This window comes from Ischnura elegans, chromosome X (assembly GCF_921293095.1).
Source record: "Ischnura elegans chromosome X, ioIscEleg1.1, whole genome shotgun sequence".
Lineage (NCBI taxonomy): Eukaryota > Metazoa > Arthropoda > Insecta > Odonata > Coenagrionidae > Ischnura > Ischnura elegans.
This window is the reverse complement of record NC_060259.1, coordinates 61,864,939-61,886,898: the sequence shown is the minus strand read 5'-3', so window position 1 is coordinate 61,886,898 and position 21,960 is coordinate 61,864,939. Positions and strand designations below refer to the sequence as shown.

Below are 21,960 nucleotides of genomic sequence, written 5' to 3'. Positions count from 1 at the left end.
TTAAAAGTAAAAAAAATATAATTACAGCAAAAGTTATCATTACATACTTTTTCATTATAAACAAAATATAATGAAGGATTTACCCTCGAAAAAATCTTTCATTGGGTACTTGAATTCCTACGTTTCCTTTACTTCCCTAGAAAAACAACAACGGAAAAAAGTTACAATCATGATTAATCTCATTAACACCATGCATCAACTTTGCACGTATTCTACGCCTGCTGGTACAGAGCGAACAAAAGCATGAAGTAACCTGCCTTCGTGAGTGATCTCAATGACCCTTCAGCGCCAGCACAATTCAAAGGAAGTCATGGGAAGAGCGCAGCAACCATCACATCAGCTCATGAATGACGGCGCACAGTATCGCAATTAATTTACAAATACACACCACGGATATTTCTTCACACCCAATGAGTTCCACAGTGGAGAAAAAATGCGACCTACTCACAACCTTAACCTCAACTAACAATAAAGATACAGCAAAATTAATCATAGTTCAGAATCGATACCTAATTCATTGTTTTCAATTATATTCTTTCTTGATTCAAACAGATAGTCATTCGGGTTGTCAAGATGATCTACAGACTATTCGAAAGTGGAAATAAAAGTAAATTTATAGACGGGTGCACGCACAGATACAAGGGTGAAAGTGAAACTAACAGGAAATAGACAAAAATGCTAGCCACGTGTTCTAGCACGCCAATCGCTGCATTTCTGAGGCACCAACCCACCCCTCAAGTCGCAATCGGTTTGGAATTAAGAGTAGGCGAGTAACTGCAACGATATTTGTGTCAAGCGGGAGTGTAGAGAGGTATAAGATAGAGAGAAACCAGGGTTTCAGCGATAGCCTAGCCTTTGCCACAAGAATTCTTTGCTTTGATTACTAATGATTCAGAGAAAAAATATACACCATTACAGCTACCTTATCATTTATCATGGAAGAAATATATAAATATTTAGCTTCTAAATCATAATTCCAGCTTTAAAAAATGCGAAAATTTCGATTACTTTAACTCCGGAAAAAGTGAAGACCCTAAAAACCATAGCAAAGAATAGATTCTCCGAGAAAGTACTAAGAGGACCACGGATTCACATCCCATTCAACGAAAGGAGTGTACTTGAAGCGCCGTCCATATGGCACTCAGGTAAGGGTGGGGCTTCCTCAGATAAATCTCTTCTTTTGTCGAGATTTGATACAGGGAATTAGAATGGGAAGCAGACACATAAGCCATCACAGCAATATGACCCCTAATTCCCGCAATTCCCCACTCTTTCTCGAGGCTAGAAGAATTCATTAACTTCCATCTTCCTCACGCAATCAAATATTCGTTGACGTATACAAATGGAAAGAATTTAAGTTTTAAATGTTAAGTCGCAACTTCTCTATCTGAAGTGCGTACCAATATACGTTGTTTTAAAAGAATTACGAGAAAAAAATTCAATAGCTCCCGTAAAATATCAATAGCTCAGGTGATGTAACTCCAGCAGAGAGAGACTGTGTCCCTTGCGGGTCACAACCGCATCGGAGTTTAATGGGTTCAAATCACTCAGCTCTCTTGTAGTTATTTTCAAGGAAAATTAGTCTTTTAATCAGGTAAAAAAGTTACCTCCACTTAGGTAAAGAAGTTTTACCTACAAACATTATTTAACAATAAATGGGAAAAGATATTTGACACAGTCGCTTGCAACGAATTACTTTAATTTTTCCCTTGTACAAAACTATGCAAAAAGAAGATAAAAATGAAGCTGTAGCAAAGAATAAAAAGTATATATGATCTTTGAAAGCATGCAGACGTCTTACGCTGAACTCACAAAATATCACAAGATTTTAAAATCATTGTTTTGCAATAACACAGCCGTAAAACTATGATCCAAGACGAGCAATTCAGGGAAAAAAAGATAAAATATCATATCTAGTAAGACAAGAACTTTTTCCCTAATTTATACTAACTTAAGCCTTATTAGTCGCTAGCATTTAGCTGCAACCTATCATTTATGTAAGTTTATGGACCGTTAAACATCTTATTAAAAAAATAAATGAAAACCAAGATGCAATAAGACTGAACCGATCAATCGATGAGGCAATGCTCCTTGAGAGACTGAATTGTGACTGGAATTATTCATCGGAGAGTGAAGGAAGTCACGCGAATTGAACATCATTTGCGACTCATAATAATTTATAGAATGCAAAAAAACACAAAGTAATTTAAATCATTTTTTGTAAATCGAATTTGAATACATTATCATGACTTTAAACTCTTAACCGCGAAAATCTTTCCTCAGATCGGTATCATTAGTAAAATGGGACTCACCCGGAGCGAAAACATATTCCAACAGCACTAGGATGGACAAAAAATGTTTAAAAATATCAGTCGTTATGAATACACTTCAAACACTTGCTTTTCTGGCTACAAAAATTATAGACTTTAAAAAAATCAGGATTTCAGTCTCGGGTAAACATTAATGATTTCCAAGGCATTCCGACGGATCGAGTTTATGACCTTTTTAAGCAGGAAATATTTATCGCTCAGTCACTGCAAATTCGGGGCCTAGTTATGTGCCCCTGACGTCACATCATGAAGAAAGGCATCGCAAGAGAATGCGAAACGAGCCCATTCTTTTAATGAAAGGGGAACACTCAGAAGAACTTCAAAGACGTCTAGGGAAGCGGCAAGACGTCTTTTTAATTATTTTTGTTCCTTGAATTACGATTCTGCACTTCGCCAGCGCACAAACATAAGAGAACCAGCAAGCGAGCCCACGACGCCGTACTCATCTGCCGAGTCTCACCATTCTCACCTCTCACTATGAATTCAGCTCCGAAGTGATCATTCTCAAAGGGAAGAAAACTGAGAGGGAAAAACACCTTTCTGATGAATGAATCATTTAAAACTAATGTTTAAGGGTCTCTGAAGAGAAGGCACGACTAATTTTCGAATGCCTTGCGTCAAGATGTTTTTAGGAGCATTCTTGGAAGAAATGAGAAAACATTTTCTTCATTTTCTTCCGTTTTCTCTCCTCCCTTTCCAACGTCCCGGTAAGACGAGTCAAACTCGTTAAATGATGGATTACTGGGGCACATATCTCAGAATAATCTACCTCCTCAAGCAAAAGAAAAGAGAGACATTTAATTTTTTCAACAAAAAAGATGATAATGTTACATTCGGAGGCCACTTTCCCTCCATGCAAGAACGGGGAAATCCGGTTATGGAGCGCTACCCCTAGAATCATGAAGACGAAAATGAATTGTACGGCGAAGGGCGTTCCTCGCTTTTGCTTCCCTGGATATATATTTCAGACAATACAGAAACACTGAAGCACTCGATTGTAGCTATGAATAAAAATAGTCGCAATGAAGTCATGTGACAGGATAAACGTAGAATCGAACAGGACAAAATTCTCATTCATATTTATTCCTATTATTCTGCATTGATCTCGACGGCTATCAATAGCTTTGTTTAGGCCCAACGACAGATCTAGGTAAAACAATCAAGCAGGCACTTTATATTCGGTTACAACGAAAATTAAATGTAGGGATTATTCCATCAAATAAGGAAAGGTGGAAAAAATAAATAATTCGATTGCTTAGTCACGGAAATAGGTACACAGAAGGATAAATGGAAACCAAATATAATTAGCTATCTCTAAATTGTTCATCAAGCACCGATATATCTGCCATAAAAAAGCCGATTCTCAAGTGGGGAAGCAGTGGGAGCTCGCTTTCTCAACATCAAATCGGGAAACTTATTTCTACTTATCTCCCGAACGCAATCAAAATTATCAGCGAAGTTGAAATGACGCGTACGAATCATGAAGTAAACTTGGGTGTAGATAATAGAAATTGTTCTGATGAGCAAAAGAACAGTGACGACTAGCTACATCACAAATTCGCAGGCCACCTATTTTAAAATTGAGCCGAAAAAAGACGATGATTTATGGATTAAGGATGACTGCTATCAAGGTAATTTTCTGCTACGTACTGTCATGTTACCTCCCCTATTCGGAAAATTCTTTGTTGAATTGATTATGACATAGCTATTAAAATTCAATGCTGCATGAATCCGCAGGCCACGATAAATACCTCGGTCAATAAAATAGCCGAAAGTTCACACGAATAGTACTAAGCCCAGATATTAAAAAATATTACCTAAAATATGCAAGCGCATGACAAGTCTATGAAGATTATTTACTTCCACAAGTTCCCTTGGAATCAATCCATTAATTGAGTGATTGATGACCGCGTTTCGATAACTGAAAAGTATGTATATGCATAACGTGAAATAAAAATAATGTTCCGGGAAAATGTTGAAAAAATAAAAATTAAGGACGACATTGGAACCTAGATGAGTTCAAATAAAAGCATTCATGGGCACAAACTTTATTTTTAATTCGTTTTGATAGAAAAATAAAGAGACTTCCATTTTCCTGTTTCACGATCCGTCGCTTACTTCTCGAGCGATTCGTAGCGAAAAATCGGCGGCATTAATCATTTCGCAAATAAGTTGATGACGTCACAAACTCATTTCGAGAGATTCCCCAGTTCTCAGTTACACCTTCCCCGAATCGGCGTCGCGAGGCGCTAGGTTGTTTTTACTGCTATGAACGATCCGTACCCTCAATCAGCGATTTTTACTGAACTGAAGAATGAACCGGAACTGTGATGACGTCACTAACACATAAAAAGCTGGAGGCAACTTTAGCGTTTCTTTATTTTGAAATTAAGAGAGAATGGGCGAATGGGAAATATTTATTTTTCGTCCCGACCTATCATTCCCTCCATCCACGGAATTGTTTCAAAGAACTGCGATTTCAAAATTATTGAACGAACCTATCATCAATTTGTAATATTTATCTTGCACACTTACTTTGATTAATAAAGGAACAATAAATAAAATTTAATTTTTGAATTGACAATTGAACTGACAAATATATATCGTTTTAGATTTATTTATTATATAGAGTAAGATTTTGATCCATAACCATATCGGCGTATCGTAGCCGTTGACGTTGAACATAAACGGGAATAAAAAGATAGATCTACCCTGGATGAAATGGAGGGCTTTCATATTACAAAGAAAAACGAAAATTGGAATATCTGCACTTGCTACCTCTCCATCATGAAGTCAGCGTATAGGTATTTATTTAATGGAAACAAGGAATAAGCAATTCTAGGATAGAAACACTCGTACAATTTCCAACTTTTCAATGCCACAATCAAACAAGGTTTCAGAACATTGAGAAAAAGTGCATATACCTTGGTCTGCTCTGGTGAATGAAAATCAAGGAAATTGTCCAGTTAAAAAATGCAGCAATGATATATTGGATGAGGAGGCATCACCCTCATGCCCATTAAGATCACACGAGTCTAGTCACATTTGATCTCACATAAAACTTTATAGCATAGTTAAGTTATGCCCCCATGAAATGACGAAACTAAAAAACATATTTCAGGACGTTCTCGCGATATCCATAAATTAATTATTTTACCTTCCTTTCCACAAGGAAAAGCAGACAGAAAATGAGTTTTCCTGTCTTCCGTTTGATATGTAACGGTATTAGATAGTTTCCTTTGATATATGAAAGAGAGCTTACCTTTCCACACGATTTTCTTTTTTTCCGAGACCACAGAGAAGAGAGAATAAAACGATAGATCAACTCTGGATGAAGAGGAGGGCTTTCACAGGACCAAGGAAAATGAAAATTGGAAAAATTGGAACATCTCCACTCGCTACCTCTCCATCATGGAGTCAACGAGACGTTTTTGCGTGCGGAACATGCTATCATCGTAACCCAAATAAAATATGGATTGTAACTAAAAGAATCTCGAAAAAATCACCCGAGGAAGAAATTAGTTTCCTCGGCGAGGGAGGCATAAAGTGAGTTGCAGTATGAGCTACCATATGACCCCCTTTCAGTGCTGCATACGAAAAATCACACTAGAAATTGCAGGTACTCCAAATTAAGCTGAAAAACCTATCATACGCAGACGTAAATGAAAGGAGGGAATTAGGTATCCCAATTTTGTTGCACAAATGAATTTGAATAATAACCATCCACAAATAATTTGTTGCTATCTCATTTAATTCAATATCAAATATAAATAAAGAAGCCAATTACTTAGTAAAAATTACGAGGCTATTACTAGAAATTTATTTTAGCATATCTAGCAAGGAATCTTTAAATAATTCATTTTGGAAACATAGGAGAGAAAAGCAATGAAATGAAAGTCCTTAGTGGAACCGCGGTAAACAATATCTTTTCCTAAATACACTACTCTTTCATTATTCGAAGGAAATTCGCGAACAAGCGACCTATAGCACATCACCAGCGTTTAAAGAGCATATTTATAAGTTCTGGGAACTGAGATACGCACTGCTTCCATAGATACATGAAAGCCCGTGACTGGGGATTGGAACGAATATCCGCGCCGTGAATGTTAATTTAAAAAAATTATCTGGGCTGCATATTATAGTAAATATGATTTTTTGAAGCCACTTTCAAAAGTGTTTTCTTTCGATTCCGAGCAGTGAATTTATGCTGTATAGCATGCAGATTAGTAATGAATATATAGAATGATGAGTATTTTTCAACTGACACTTATTCCAGCAGCTTTAGTTGACTAAAAAGTGGCATTTCCGTTCAAATGGAATCTGTTGACTCCAGTTCCAGTATAAATTTACCAATTGAAATTTTTGTGCAGAGGTGACTTAGTTTCAATATTATAAATATCTTTACATTTTGATACACTTTATATTGATTTTTAGCCTAAACCACATTTATATTCGATGCTATAATCTATATACTTTCAACAGAAGTATATTTCAACGTAAAGAACCATAAGCCATAAAGCCGTAGAGAACCAAAATCGGCATACAAGTGGGTTTTTAACCTATTAAAAAAATAAATAGCTTCATTTTATGGCAAACAGTATATTAAGTATAGTCACACGAGAATACGCTGAAAGTCTGATGACAATGATATTTATTTTGCCTTCTTACAACCTTCGCTCAGCCTATGCGCCTAATTTCCCAAGTTGATCTTGGTGGCTGTAGGGAGGTGTCAAACCGCTTCCATAATCTGCACCACTCAGGAAAGGACTGGTGAAGAGAAATCCGAATCACCGTTGGCCCGCTCTCAAGGAAACAAGTCAAGTAGACCACGACTCCACGTCTGATCCGACGAATGGACGGACAATGTTGTACTTGAATGAACTCCTAGAGCACTACGACAGGATCAGTGATTCCACGGAAAGATGGAGCCACGAATAATATTCACGATGGGAAAAAATTCTCTGTACGCTACGACAATGCAATTCTAAACGGTATTATGTATCCTACTAGGTAAAAGAACATCATAGATGTTAAATGAACACCTTGAAAATTTTGGCATAAGTATCAGTGGAAAAATCGGTTTCCTAAAATATGTCTCCACATTCTCCTCATAAGTCATCAATCCGGAGAATCTTTTAACGCAGACCTTTTTCCTATCACCATTTAAAAAATCCGTAATACGAGATTTTGGTAAGGGCAAATACCTGTTGAAAGGGCAGAATACGAATTCATCTCCATCACAAACTTGCGACCTGTCGGTTACTAATAGGGTGGTTTCCAATTTTTTTAATTGCCAAAATCTCAAGTTTATTACTCCAGGAGTATGTATTTCACGCTTTTAGATTTTTAAATGACGATTTCTATTTTTCGCGATTAAATGAAAAGTGAAAAATTTCAAGTGCACGAAAACGCGACGACTAAGTATGAATGCTGGGAAAAGCCCGTTTGACGTCTTTCTGGTTCCGGCTGCCGCCGTGTGAGGCCACCTTGGTGCGAGGTTATGAGCGCCGCTACGATGCACGCTGCTAGCAGATAGCGCTTGGCTTAAATAAGGATTGTTAATACCCTATCAGAGGAAAGAAACGTTCCGACCATAGGCAATTTAAATATGTGATCATAAAGAGATGTTTCCCGTTTCATCCCATAAATATCCAAGAGCCAAGGGTTCGAGTGCAATTTGTGACGCTTTTTCGCCCCTCGCGAGCGCTGATGTAAATTCTTATCACTCAAACTCGGGAAAACCAAATTACGATGGGAGCGGCATGCCTCGAACCCACAGGGAAAACAAGCAATCAGAATACCACATGCGTGCATTGGTAATCTCAGGCGATGTAAAACTCCAGACTACTCGTACAGCATCTAGGTCCTTCTGACGTCACGTGGAGTGGCGTCGCATGGCCGCCAATATGGCCTTTTTCAAATGAGGTTAAAATTGACCATTAACGTCTTAACTGGGATATCTAAAACCAAATAATTTTTATATTATGAATATACCAATGTGGGTAACGAATCGCAATCAATGCCTTTCGTTTTCTTTGATGAAGGAAACTACCCTATTGGTTTCAGATATATCGAAACGCCTAATAATTGAAAGAGAAGGTGCTTAACTCACATGGTAACCGTAATTTGAAATCGACTAGTTACCCTGTCAATCATAATGGTGATCTCAAGCATAAACTGCAATGGATAAAAAAATTTAATAAAAGTTATGTATTTCAACTCCTTGAATGTGACTGCTAACGCCTGATACATCTCTACATTATTTGCATTCATTAATGAAAAAGAAACATATGCTTTGTTAAAAAAAACTACAACGTGGATATTCAAAACGTTTTGGGTCACATTTTTGAGTCGAGCAATAAGTTTTCTCCCTAATGTCATCAATAATAGTAGTGTTTTTTTAAGGATACTATGTACTTTCATTTGGGGATTGAACACCTATCACGCTAACTTTTTAGCACTCTCTATTGGCTTCATCCCTTAAATATCCAAGAGCCAAGGGTTCAAGTCCAATTTTTGACGCTTTTTCACCCCTCACGAGCGCTGATGCAAATTCTTATCACTCGAACTCGGGAAAACCTAATTACGATGGGAGCGGCATACCTCGAACCCACAGGGAAAACAAGCAATTAGAATCATCCCGGAAGCCGAGAAACAAATCACAACTCAACCAGAACAGAAGCTCGACGGATTTATTTTTTCTGTATCCCCGATACTTCAGATCAATGACATCGGTGAGAAATAATTAGATCTACCAGATTAGAGATAAAAATGACTATTTGTAAAGAATTTCGAACAAAAAAAAAATGACTACTTGTAAAGAATTTCGAACAAAATTGACTCTTTAAACACACACGCAAAATAAAACCATACATTGTGACCGTAAATTGGATAAAGGAATATGGATAAAGGATTATGTATAAAGGATTATGGATAAAGGAACTCTAATGGCGTAGGGTCCTCAGGGGCGGTCTGGGGTGACAGGGAGCCCTCGGCTGGGGCCCTTCTCACCGGGAGATCCGGGGGTCCTCTCCCGAAAAATTTTAAGAAATTGCGTGCCCGGAAATGGATATTGATGCTAGTCTGTCCTCTTAAAAACTAGATAAAAATTATTAGAAAAAAGCAATTTCGTAAATCAAAATGTGATCAAAAGTGAGAATTTCAGACCTCATAACTTTAAATAATGTGCAATGGTTTTATTATAAATTAATTAGTTTCTTGAAACTGCACTTTAATAAAAAAAATCTCTTAAATAACCTATTAGAATGACCCTTTCAAAAAAGCATCAGGTTCTCTTTGTTCCTCTGCCACCTTCATTTATTAATTTTTTACATGATCTTTTTACACTGAGTATGTTGTAAGTAAAGCAAATTAATGAAAAGATAGAATTTTATAATAGCAAAAAAAAACTTTGATACAAGGAATCTAATTCTATATTAATTACAGCATTCATATACGCTTCACGATGGACGCGAGCGTTGTGGGGGTCCCTTAAGCTCGGGGCCATCGACGATCGCTGACCAGCCGACCTGGCATCACCCTGGGTGAACGCACTAACCTGGAAAGCCAAAGTTTATTCCCAATCCAATTTCCTTTACTTCGCCAATTAACATGAACAAAATAAAATAAGAAACATTTTTCAACTGAACGATTCCCATAAAATTTTGGACAAAGGATAACATCAACTAAACGGAGATACAAGAGCTTCATTTACACATTTCAAGAGAGAATATCGAAAACGCATCTCTTTTTGCATTGGATGGGAAGCGCCAATGTAGTGATGGAAAAATCAATTTCGATTAAAATCGGAAATCGAGTTTCAATAGTAATATATAGAGGAAATTGAAATCGAGTCATGATCTTCGAGTTTCGATCCAAACTTGATTCTTCAAATTTGATCTTGACCATTTCGTTTGATTTCAGCAGTTTCTCTACGGGCCAATGATAACCTCACTCGTCCCATGTGAAAGAATTTTCTCTAAGACCTGTAAAATTGGAGAGGCACGCCCTCTATCAGCAAGAAGACATCTCAATCACTTGAGCTCTCATAAAAATTTTAGAGAGGCCAAATGGTTCCAAGCGGTCATCCCAAAATTTTAATGTGAGTGCATTTGTAAATTTTCACCACTTATTATTCAAGTATGTATTCTAAGTAGATTTTTTCTACTACACAAATGTACATTTTGAGTTCTTTCCAATCAATAATAAACATGTTTTTTACAAACTTTAAAAAAAGAACTTTCGATTTTTTCGATTATTCGATCTTTTGGTTCATGTTTAGATTTTTAAATGTCGTCACTTTCATTTCGATTAAAAATCCATTGCTCGAAAAATCGATTTCGACCGACATTCTTCCATCACTACGCCGATGACGCTCGCCGTTGCGATTCTTGAAGCATATGAATATCTCCAATACACTCAACCGGCTAGGATACAGAAAATAAGAGCACTATTTTTTTCTCCGAAAATAGTACTCGCCACTCGATTCGCGAGAGAAACAACGACATACGTCATCGAAGTTACGCCCGGGGAAGGAAAAAAAAATAATCGATCACCAGAACGGGAAAATAGGGAGTAATCACAAACACTCGACTAGCTCGGACTATTTCCGTGCTCACATTTTTGAACAGGTACATCCAGGAGTTTCCAGCGAACATTCATCTGCGAACATCCCTAAGCACGCGAAGAACGAAACCGAACTAAAAAAAAATCAAGCGAAATGTAAAAATCGTACAAAAAAAAAACGTTCGCTTCCCAGCCTCACGTAAATCAAATGAACTACTCCCCCAGGTCGGAGGCTGCTCGTGGTTCGCAGGTTACGAAGAGGTCCGCGGGGTCCAATGCAGCCGTGAAAGGGGAACTCGCTGCTGCTTGGACAGCCCTCGCAACGAGCCTCCAGGTACTTTAGAATGATCTTGCAAATGATCGTCCGAATGATTACGGCCACTGACTGCGAAGCATTTAATTTCACGGCGAGGCCACTTTCCTAGAAAACTTGGAAAGTCACGGACATACAGGGAATTTCATCGTGACTGGAAAGTCATGGAAAATCACAAATAATTTTTTGGAAAAACATTCTTCGCCATATGCGTAAAACGGTAGCATCAGTTCATATCAACGACATCGGTGAAAAATTATTAGATAAAACTATATTTCAAACAAAACTAACTCTTAAAAATGTAACAAAACACACGTAATAAAACCATGAATTGTGGTCATAAATTTCTATTTCGTGACAACCACTTCATTCTCTAACACCAGGGTATGTGTAGGGATTTCTAGCTGGAGATTTAAGCGGTCACCTTGATTCAGTGAATTGAAAATCATGCTCATGGTCAATAGACCTTAATCTTTTTGGCGATGGCATGAAAACGCAAATAATCTCGGGGGTTTCTTTACACGATGATAAAAATTGCAAGACGGCGTGAAGTCGTAACGGAAAATTCAACAAATGAGAAATCATAGGCAAGATCGATTCAGCTAAATCGAGCACATAAAGGTATTTAGAATCTAAAATAATAAAAAAAACACATCACTATGCTTTCAGGCATGTCAAAAAATATCAATGGCTGCTAAAAATAATTTTATGTCATTTGAAGACCTAAGTAGAACGGATGCCACCTGAGAACAGATAAGTATGCATGCACTTCCGACAGTCACCAATTATCGCACTATTTATGCACATAAAAGTAACGAAATTTACGGTAATCTGTTCACCGCGAGGAAATACAAGTTTTCCCGCTATTAGCTCGTCAATGTTTACAGGTGGGTTACGAATACACCTGTTTTACACATACGATTCTGCGAGAAATCTCAGAAGTTGATAGCTCGCGAAAGAATTCACTTTTGCTAATAAAGTACATTTCGACCCCTCACCACGTACTCTCTCATGCCACCCAATGAGGCATCACATAATTTTCGCCAAAAGAATGTGAAACGTAATAATTCAGAATTCGGAATTGATATCAATGAGGTACACTTATTTTATGAATTTAAGGTGTAAAAAAGAAACAGCTAATACACCAAACAAAAGTAACAAGAAACAAGCCAATGAATTCATAAGATGAAAATAGGTCGAACAGACAATATTTTCACGAGTGCCATAGACTTACTCTGTAGAGTAACTGTCTTTATTTAACCCTCATTACATTAATGTGAAGAGGGATGTATTTGAAAAATAAAAAAAACTCAACTGCGGTGAAGTTTGAAGCAAGCGTTGATTCACCGGGTTCCGAGAATTCTTCTGGCTCATCATTTGAGTTTATTCCCGCATCAATTCTCGAACGATCATGCGCAACATCATTCACCGGATAAAAAGGCGACAGGTTGAACTCCAAAGAGCAGTGGAACGAGGAGGAATGGATCAGGAGAGAGGGGATACGCAGCTTACAGACTCCTATCCGAGAAGCGAAATCACCGTAGGAAGAGACTCAAGTGCCCACGGAGGAAAAACCAATATTTCCCCCGAGTTAATTCCCGAAGCCAACGAATTAAAAGAAATAAAAAAAAAGCCGTCGAATCAATGGAGCTCGGGTTTTCGAATCCGAGCGATATAAAAGATTCCGGTAAATGGGGAAAGAGAGGGGAATTCCGAAACATGGTCGTAATGGCAGAGACAAAGAAAGCAATCATCGGATACACTGTAAATCCATGTTTGGTCGAATAATCACAGCATTTTCAGCATCATGTAGCTCGTTCGGAACAGCGAAAATACGCTTAAACACGATAAATCGAACAGCATTCACTCTTCAAACCGCGAACATAGGAAAATTGCGCTCGATTTTAATATTCACAATAGGATAGTTTCCTTCATCAAATAAAACGGAAGGCATTGATTGCGATTCGTTACCCACCATTATTGTATTCACAATATACAAATTATTTGGTTTCAGATATCCCAGTTTAGACGAATGTTTATGATCAATTTTAACCTCATTTGAAAAAGGCCAGATTGGCGCCCATGCGATGCCACTCCACGTGACGTCACAGGGACCTAGATGATTTATGAGTAGTCAGGAGTTATACATCGTCTGAGATTACCAATACATGCATGAGGCACAGAACTCAGGGAAACATCTCTTAATAATCACTCATTTAAATTGGCAATGGCCGGCAGGTTTCCTTTCTTTCATAGGGTATTAATAATCCTTATTTAAGCCAAGCGCTACCTGCTAGCTGGGTACTTCGCTGTCCGCTAGCAGCGTACATCGTAGCGGCGCTAAAAGTCTCGCCCCAAGGTCACCTCACACGGCAGCAGCGGGAACCAGAAATACGTCACACGGGCTTTTCCCAGCATTCACACATAGCCGTCGCGTTTTCGCGCGCTTGAAAATTTTCACTTTTCATTTTATCGCAAAAAATAATTTCGCCATTTAAAAATCTAAAAGCGTGGAAAATGTACTCCAATCTTTCGATTTAAGCAATAAAAAATAGTAAACCACCAGTATTGGTAACAAGTATTTCAAATATGGAATAGTTTTCGTTACATATTTTATAACACCTATTTTTCGGGAATACCTCCAGGCATGGGCCGATAGGTCCTAGGTCTTTCCTAGGAAGCCACAGGTCGCATGTTCGTATCCTTCCTTGAGGCATTGCTTCCACTACTGCACTTTCAACTTTCGTCAACAGTGAAAACATGCGGAGTATACATCGCTAAAAATTCCAGTAAATAACAAAATAGCTTAGTTTTTAGCAATAAATTCCGCAGGAAATGAAATTCTTACATGTTACCTCCATATATACATTAGAAATGGTCCGTTATTACATTACTCTGTACAGATTACTGTCTTTCGACTTTTTGCACGATTATTTTCCGTCTAAACCACTCATTTTGCACGTACAAATTTAGGGATAGCGGAGATGACAGAGATCAATCTCCATTTTTTAATAATTAGTGACGCGGTCAGGGACGGATGAGGAATTTCAATTACGTTCCTGAAAACGTATGTAAAATCCCTGCTCTCATTCAGTAGACGTAGCAAACATGTATTGAATTTCCGCAAGCAAATAAAAATTATAAAAATGATAGTCCCTAGTAGTGGAAATGATGAAACCAATTACACCGGTAATGGTCGCGCGATATATTACTTGATAACCGATGCAATACTTTTTCCGAACACTGATAAGCACTGAAGTGATCCCGGGACGACCGCGCTAGAAAATAATCATTGATTATTTATCATATTAATAACAATATTATTATATTATATTGAAAATAATCGTTTGGCACATTTATCGCTGGACAGGAGAACGGCAAGAATTGATTTTCATCGTCTATATGGTACCCTTACCAGATACGAGGTCAAAAGGCACTGCTTCTCCCTTTCTCGGTTATCATCTGCAGTGAAACATAAAGAACTTACAGATGATGGTTAATGTAGCCTCATCGGCTGGGAAACATATAGCATCAGCAGGCCTCTCAAAAATGGCATGATAGAGAATAGATAGCCAAGATAAAATTATTAGCCTTTTTTCATGCGATTACATCGGAGGCTTGACAGGTTCAGCTCACTGTTAGTATCGTAAATGATTGTAGATGCACACGGAAAATAAGGATTCTCGGTCGTCCACCCAGTTTAAGAACTTCATTTCCTCTAGATTTATAGAGAACGACTAGATTTACAACTTAAAGGTTACGAGGAGAGCGAGTCGGTCTTAGAGAAGTTGGGAGAAATGAACTCCTTAAACCGCCTGGAAGCTCGATCACGTCACCTTCAACATCTTTGATTAGATAGTCAATGAATTTTTAAACATATACACTGAACCGGTTACACGATCAAATTCACGATTCAAATCAATTATGAATTCTAGAATAAATACTATTTCCCGCAAAAAGTTATTATTGCCATATCATATGAAAACATTTAAGAAGACAATGAGATAATATCGAACACTTTTAATAAACACCAATGTTTCTCCATGTACATTCCAAAACCAATGTAGCCTTGAGTCCTGGACACAATAGGCAATAACCAAGCTGTTAATTACGCTTATACTCACGTCTTAACACGTTGCGCGTAGTCATGGCGCAGTTTGTTTAGACTAATAACCGCCAATTCATGCTGTACACAAGGTATTTATGTTCGAACAAATAATACCTGGGTAGAGTGACGATTAAAAGGGGGGCTGGAGTATTCAAGGGAAGGCAAGGCTCAACTAGAGAAAGGAGTACAATACGTGACAATAAAACCGCAATTGGGTGAAAGATACTCATAAGGACAATCAAACAACGTGGTTCAAAAGAGCATAACCTCCAACAGGAACTCACTGACATACCTCTTCTTAACCACCAGCTTCCAAATACTTCATGAAGGACAGCAGTTCTCGACCCGTTCACCAGCTGTTGATTTTTCAGAAGAATAGACCACGTTTGGAGCAGTACGATTAGAGTTTAACACGATATATTAAGGAGATACATCACATAGTTAGGTCTCGGCCAGTAAAAATTCGCCTCTTTTCCGCAAAAGTTCACCACCCAGACGCCTTAGTCATGTTGAGGAAATCAGTTCTTGACGAATTCACAAAAATTTTCTTTTCAGCACGATACAACTAGCTACGGTAGTAGCTAGAAAAGATCTAAACACGACATACAGAGGAGACAGACCCCACAAGTCCAGATTTCGATACTCCTATAGTTCACCACCTCAACGTCGCAATCACTACAAACGGACAAATTCCTGCACGACCATCTGTTCAGCCGACCACCGTCGGTGCGAACGGCTCCCGAGAGAATGTCCAATCACGACCCACTCGAGAGATATGGCCAGAGTGCCTGAATGAGATATGAAGTCGTTCAATCGAGAGATGAAGTCAACCTGAGAATTGCCACATCTACGGCCGGCAAACGGAGGTGATAAAACCTGCACGGCGAGGAGGAAATTCCATCCCCTTGGATGAACTTTAGAGGGGAACTGACAGCACTAAAAATGACAAGAGCCGATTGCAGGGGGAGTCATATCCACTCGTCAACGCAGCAGTCCGGGAGCCGACGTGTTCGACACGGGGTCTCAGAAGAGAATGATAAAGCTCCGATCAAAAGCTCCGCCCTCTCTATTGCACCCCTATCGGTTGCTATCCTTCCCTCCCCGCCTTCTCATCTTCGCTCCTCCGTAACCAAGGGGTCGTGCATTAACGTCGTTACCGCTTCCGGTAATTTTATTAACCCCACCTCCTTCCCGTTCGCTGATAACCGAAGTATTTTCCCGTCGCAACCGGCACACAGGCGGCGCGGTCTCTGAAGATGCTTTCAGCTCAAAATTATTCCATCAATTTGTGTGGCTACTTGTTGGCGTGTTGATTCCCTGCTGAGGTCAATGCGAAACCGCACTGGGGATGAACTTTTGATGGCACGAGGACTAATCACATTTCAGAGGCAATATTTTCAGTTACATAGAGTTTCAGCACAAGGTTGGCCGTAGAAGATACACATTTTAAATAAAAAAAATTACATAAAAGATACAATTTACGGCGTAGTTCGTGGAAATCTTTGATATTTAACATGACGGAAGTAATTATCAATCCCCACACTTATTTATTTCAACCGACCCAGGTTTCGGCACAACATGCAATTTCCAGATCTCATCAAATTGAAACATCTTCATACCAATTTAAGCCAATCTTACTCTCGAAGGAGTCATTTCCAGGTAGCCACAAGTTCAGTAAACCAATACTCCACACAATTTAAAGCTATCGACCACAGCTTCGACCAGAGATGTCAGTACCTTTCTAATGACAAGCAATGTCGAAAACACCGTTCGGTAACATTGAATAGAGGAATGTTTGAGATGGATATTGCTTGTTACATCCCTCATGCATGTAATAAGTATTTAGATTTAATTTCCTGTTCAGATAAAGGCGACACTACATTGACAACGCAAACAAATGCGCAAAAAAATAATTTATCATTATAAACTGAGTGGTTAAAGCGAGTTAATGGTCTTATTGGTACAGCACGTAATCTAGCCTGCGGCATATTCATTTTTGCGAACACTGAATTTCTTATCTATTAACAATATTCCACTAAAACTACAGCCTAATGCTTTACACTCTACTCAAGGATAGGGGTGAGAAGCACTACTTGTTTACTTAATAGCGAAAATCAAGTTGTTTCTATTGACGCTTTGCCACAGCTATCGATAAGACAGCATCACGTATAAACAGGGAAGTATACGATAGTTCACCGTTCCGAAAAAATAATGAAGCAGAAATAGAACATTTGTGATTTTAGGATTAAAAAAAGAAAGTGGTACAACGGGAAGAAAGTTATAACTTGAAGCATCTCTATGTCCCAGCAAAAATCTTCGATTTCACTTTTTATCGCAGAACCTTGGAGGCGTATTGATTGCGGAATGGAATCACGAAAAATGCTTTCATTACCAGCTCTTTAAGGAACTGAAAAATACAAAGACTTGAAGTTTTTCTTTCGTTTCCGGCTTCGAGAAATATCGACAGCGAAATATCGAAGTTCGTAAAGTATTCGCACAGAAAGCCATGCAGAGTTGTTGACACCTATCGCTGTTCCGGCTCAATCACAATGAGAACTTCTCAACATTCCCCCTATTCATTCATCCTCTTACAACACCCGATACACTGGATCAGTTAAAAAACTCCACATTTAAACGCTGCACTTGGGAGAGACAAATAGTTTGCCTTTTTCATCACACAGATAATACTAAGTTGATCTAAGTATATTAGAAGTCAGAGTGTAATGGCATCAAATTATTGGTAAAATTTATTCCTGAAAATCAAATGATATACGCCAAATATTCTTTATTAACGGGCGATTCCGTTCATTCTTTACCCTTAAAACACACTTTTTCATTCTTTACAGTTAAAAAGTAGATTCTAACACAAACGATTGCACATCTACTAACTACATTGCGGCGGAGATTTAACATAAGGATCCCGATCCCTGATCAACTGCTGGGAGGAGGGACCTTCTAATGGAAATTCATTCCGATAGGAGTCGTGGTGAATTTGGTACCTTACGTAAAGATCAGGCGAACGCTAATGACGGGTTTTCCTGCACCCTAGGCCTTCTTTTACGGCGCAAATAGCATCAGCCTAAGTAATCGCCCCCTTCATCTACCTTATCATGCAATATGCCTTAACACAGTATATAAGGCAAGCGAAAAATAGAACGTAAAAAGGGTGTCCATCCAATCAAAGGAGAAAAATTCATGCATAATTCAAGGTTTTTCGAGAAATAAAAAAAATTCCAGGTCAATATTATGCGATCAATGAGATATATAAGAATTTCAAAACACATAAAATTGCTTTAATATTTTAAAATAACATTTTATTTATGTATTATTTTATGTTCCTCATTTAAGGTCTTCAACTTAGTTACAGAAATTTTACACTTATTTTATGAATGTCTCACTTGTAACTCAAGACGTCCGCCATAATTTAAAGAGTTATGTATATAAACGATAAATATATGTTTTCATATAAGGCAATTTAAAATTTAATCAATACATTGTAAAGCATACATATACAAACATTAGGAGAGAAAATCGGCGTTAAACATGCAACATTTTAGGTGAAATGAATTTGAAATAAAAGATTTTGAAATTCCAGGTTGGACTAAACATTCTCGCATAGTTCCCGATTTTTCCAATTTTCCCGGTTATTGGACATCCTGGTAAAAGAATCCCACAGAATCTCAAACACTCGTACATCATGCGATCCCTTAACTAAGACAAAGACCCAAGGCATTTGAAAACCACTAGGCATATAGAGGAATCCATCAAATAGTCCTTATAAATCAAATTAGTAAAACTTTCGCGGTCCACGTTTGTCAATACAAGTGAATTTTGGGGGTAACCCGCATCAAGGCATTCAAGTGGCCAACATTTCCTAATTAGCCCTGATGAGGTCCCCGGTGTACTAGAGGAAACGTTGACTCTTTGAAAGTCTTGACGCGAGTCTTATTTAGATTATAAAATGCCATCATTATAAAAACATAGATGGAATAAAAATTCCTTTTCATAGACGGAATGAAATTAGATTCGATGATGCTTCTAAAAAAAGTTGAATAGGAACAAAAAAATGAAGAGAAAAAATCATTTCCCGAAAGTACCATCCTTAAATAGTTGGATTCTTGTTACATCGCTTTTCATGCAAACAATTTAACGACAACAAGTGCTGTCCCTATTTCCTTACAAATTTACAATAGCAATCCTGGACCTCCTATGGAAATGAATTTTTAAAATTATTTTAATTGAAATTAAGAATGCGCTAATAATCGCAGAGTATCATTGAACAATAGGTAAGTATACTATTCCTCTTTTACAGACGCTTAGGACGTAAATTTTGGAGTCCGACTGATACTTTTCTGCCGAATGGAGAGATATGGGAATTCGTTTTTCCCCCGAACCATAAAGGACTTTAATAAATGTTAATCGTAATTTCGTTTCAGCACATTCTTTTCATATGTGAACGGCTGATTTCCTAACTAACCCCCCCTTACGCCTTTTAGGCGGCTTACGGGGTAGTATGTAGATGTAGATATTTTTGGAGATGTGAAAACGTATTCCGACGAATATTTCTCGGCATTCGGCCCGATACGAGTTCTTTAAAAGAAAAATAAAATCTCGAACACGCACGTTTTTCGAAGGATATTATAATCACAAAGAAATAAGAAAATACGATCCTTGTATTTTTGAGTAGAATGAATTGAATACTACTTCATTCCCAAAGAATGTACCTGAGTGAGTTCATTTTGCACCGTCACTAATGCCTTGGTAACTCGTTCAGTTTCCACTTCATAACATCAACGCTGAATCTTCTCCACTCATGAATGACGCTTCTATATTTCATCGGGATTCGCTTCCAGTCCTGACTTATCCACACGATTTTCCAATAAAACTGTAAATCGGGGAAGAGTAATCCTTGTGCATTGAAAAGTAGGTTAGAAAGCTGAACTGAAGCCGTGTCACCTCCGAAAGCTAAATGGATTAACGCGAGCTGCGACGAGACTCATCTATTTCAAAATTGCGTGCCATTTACTCGCAGCGAATCCAATTCAGCGAGACGTTTCCGATGAACGTGAATCAAAATTTTACTCGAGAAAAAAATCGACGATGAGACGGAGTTTTTGCTCCTGTTAATTTAGTTCCTCATAAAATTTTCCAGATAGAGCTTAATTAAATCGTAGACGGCTAAGCGTGTTTTAATAATGGAATTGAACTCGTATTAACTCCAGTTACTACGAAAACGGGGCCACAAAATTGTTGCCTGTATCCCCCCTGAGCAGAAATAACACCTTTTTCAATAATTCTGGGCATTGAAGGCACAGATAATCGCTGGGTATAATTGGACAATAATTATTTTATTCATCTTTTAAAGACGTTTCTGAAGTCAATTTTGGAGTCCAACTGATATTTTAGGATATAAAAAGACGAATTCAGACGAATATTACCTGGTAATCGGCCCGTACAAAATGTTCATGATATATACGCTAAGCGAAGATGAAAACTAAAACTGAGACATCATGCACATTATCCATTAATCTAAACGAAACAGCTTCTTCCACCATGATGAAACGCCAGAGGTTCTTTTTTGAACCAAGAATTTCCGCGAATTCATGAGATTTTTCATGGCTATTTTAGAGGTAAAGATAATTATCTACTCTAGTGACTGGATATGGATTCTTATGCCTATAAGTCCCACGCCAACTAGGGATACAGCCTTTAGCTTTTGGCCTTTGGCTTCGACATCCCTCCTATCAAAGGTTTAACGAACCTCACGATTCATTCATAGGGAAAAGAAAGCCATTGATGGCTTTGCCTCCACTGTGACAGCGAGCGCCGTAAAAAACATTAAAGTCCTTTGGGTCCGAGAATATGATCGCCAGCGGCATCAGCGATTTCACCTCAAGTCTTAAACATAAAGGCCGAATAGAAACTAGTCTTGAATTGCCCACAGGCTTCTTTACGTTATCTATCAAGCTGCATTTTTTAAAGAACTGGCATTTGATGCCAACGACAAGGGCAATGCACCTAGGGTAAAAATTCGAGACATGCTGATCCCCATAACCTGCGAAATTGCAGAATTTTCGTGTGAAAGATTGAAATCAATAAAAAAGGAAACACCAAATAACATTGACAAGAAACATAACGCAAAAATGCGGCTGAAATATTAACCCGTACTAGAAGGATGATAAGCGATTAAAAATAGGGCCAAAATAATAATTAATTTATTTATTTAATGCAGTCCAAAAGCAGCACAAAGCCAACTACAGGACTCAAAATGGTAAAGAAAACAAATAGTAAGCAAAACGTAGACAACGATGAACAAAACGATATTCAACGGTATTATCAAATAATAAACGAATTTTTAATAGGGTGGACTGAGGAGTAGAGGGAAAATTAGGATGAAAATGGTACGAGATAGATGAGGGGTGAATAAAAGATCAAAATTGGGACGTTGTGAATAGGAATAAATTGAAGAAGGGAGTCCGAATAGAAAAGAACGTTTAGAGACAATTACCGATAAACTAAAAAAAAAACATTAATAACATAGTGGGCTTGTGGAAACAAATTTATACTAGCGATTATGATACGCGCTAATGCGATAAAAAGACACATTTAAACGGGAAGCACTTAGCAGACATGAATTCGATTGG

At 38.0% G+C, this 21,960-nt stretch overlaps 1 protein-coding gene across 9 annotated transcripts in view; it reads right to left on the bottom strand.

Moving 5' to 3' along the window:
* Positions 1 to 21,960, bottom strand: part of LOC124171808 (stress-activated protein kinase JNK) — a 273,438-nt gene that overhangs the window by 46,269 nt on the left and 205,209 nt on the right. Inside the window, exon 1 of one of the 9 annotated variants that reach the window (XM_046551148.1) lies at positions 15,609 to 16,000. The exons of the other annotated variants lie outside the window; for them this stretch is intronic. The gene's annotated coding sequence lies outside the window, so the exon portion shown is untranslated. Of the gene's footprint in view, positions 1 to 15,608; positions 16,001 to 21,960 lie in introns of those variants that run through there. 9 annotated transcript variants of the gene reach the window in all.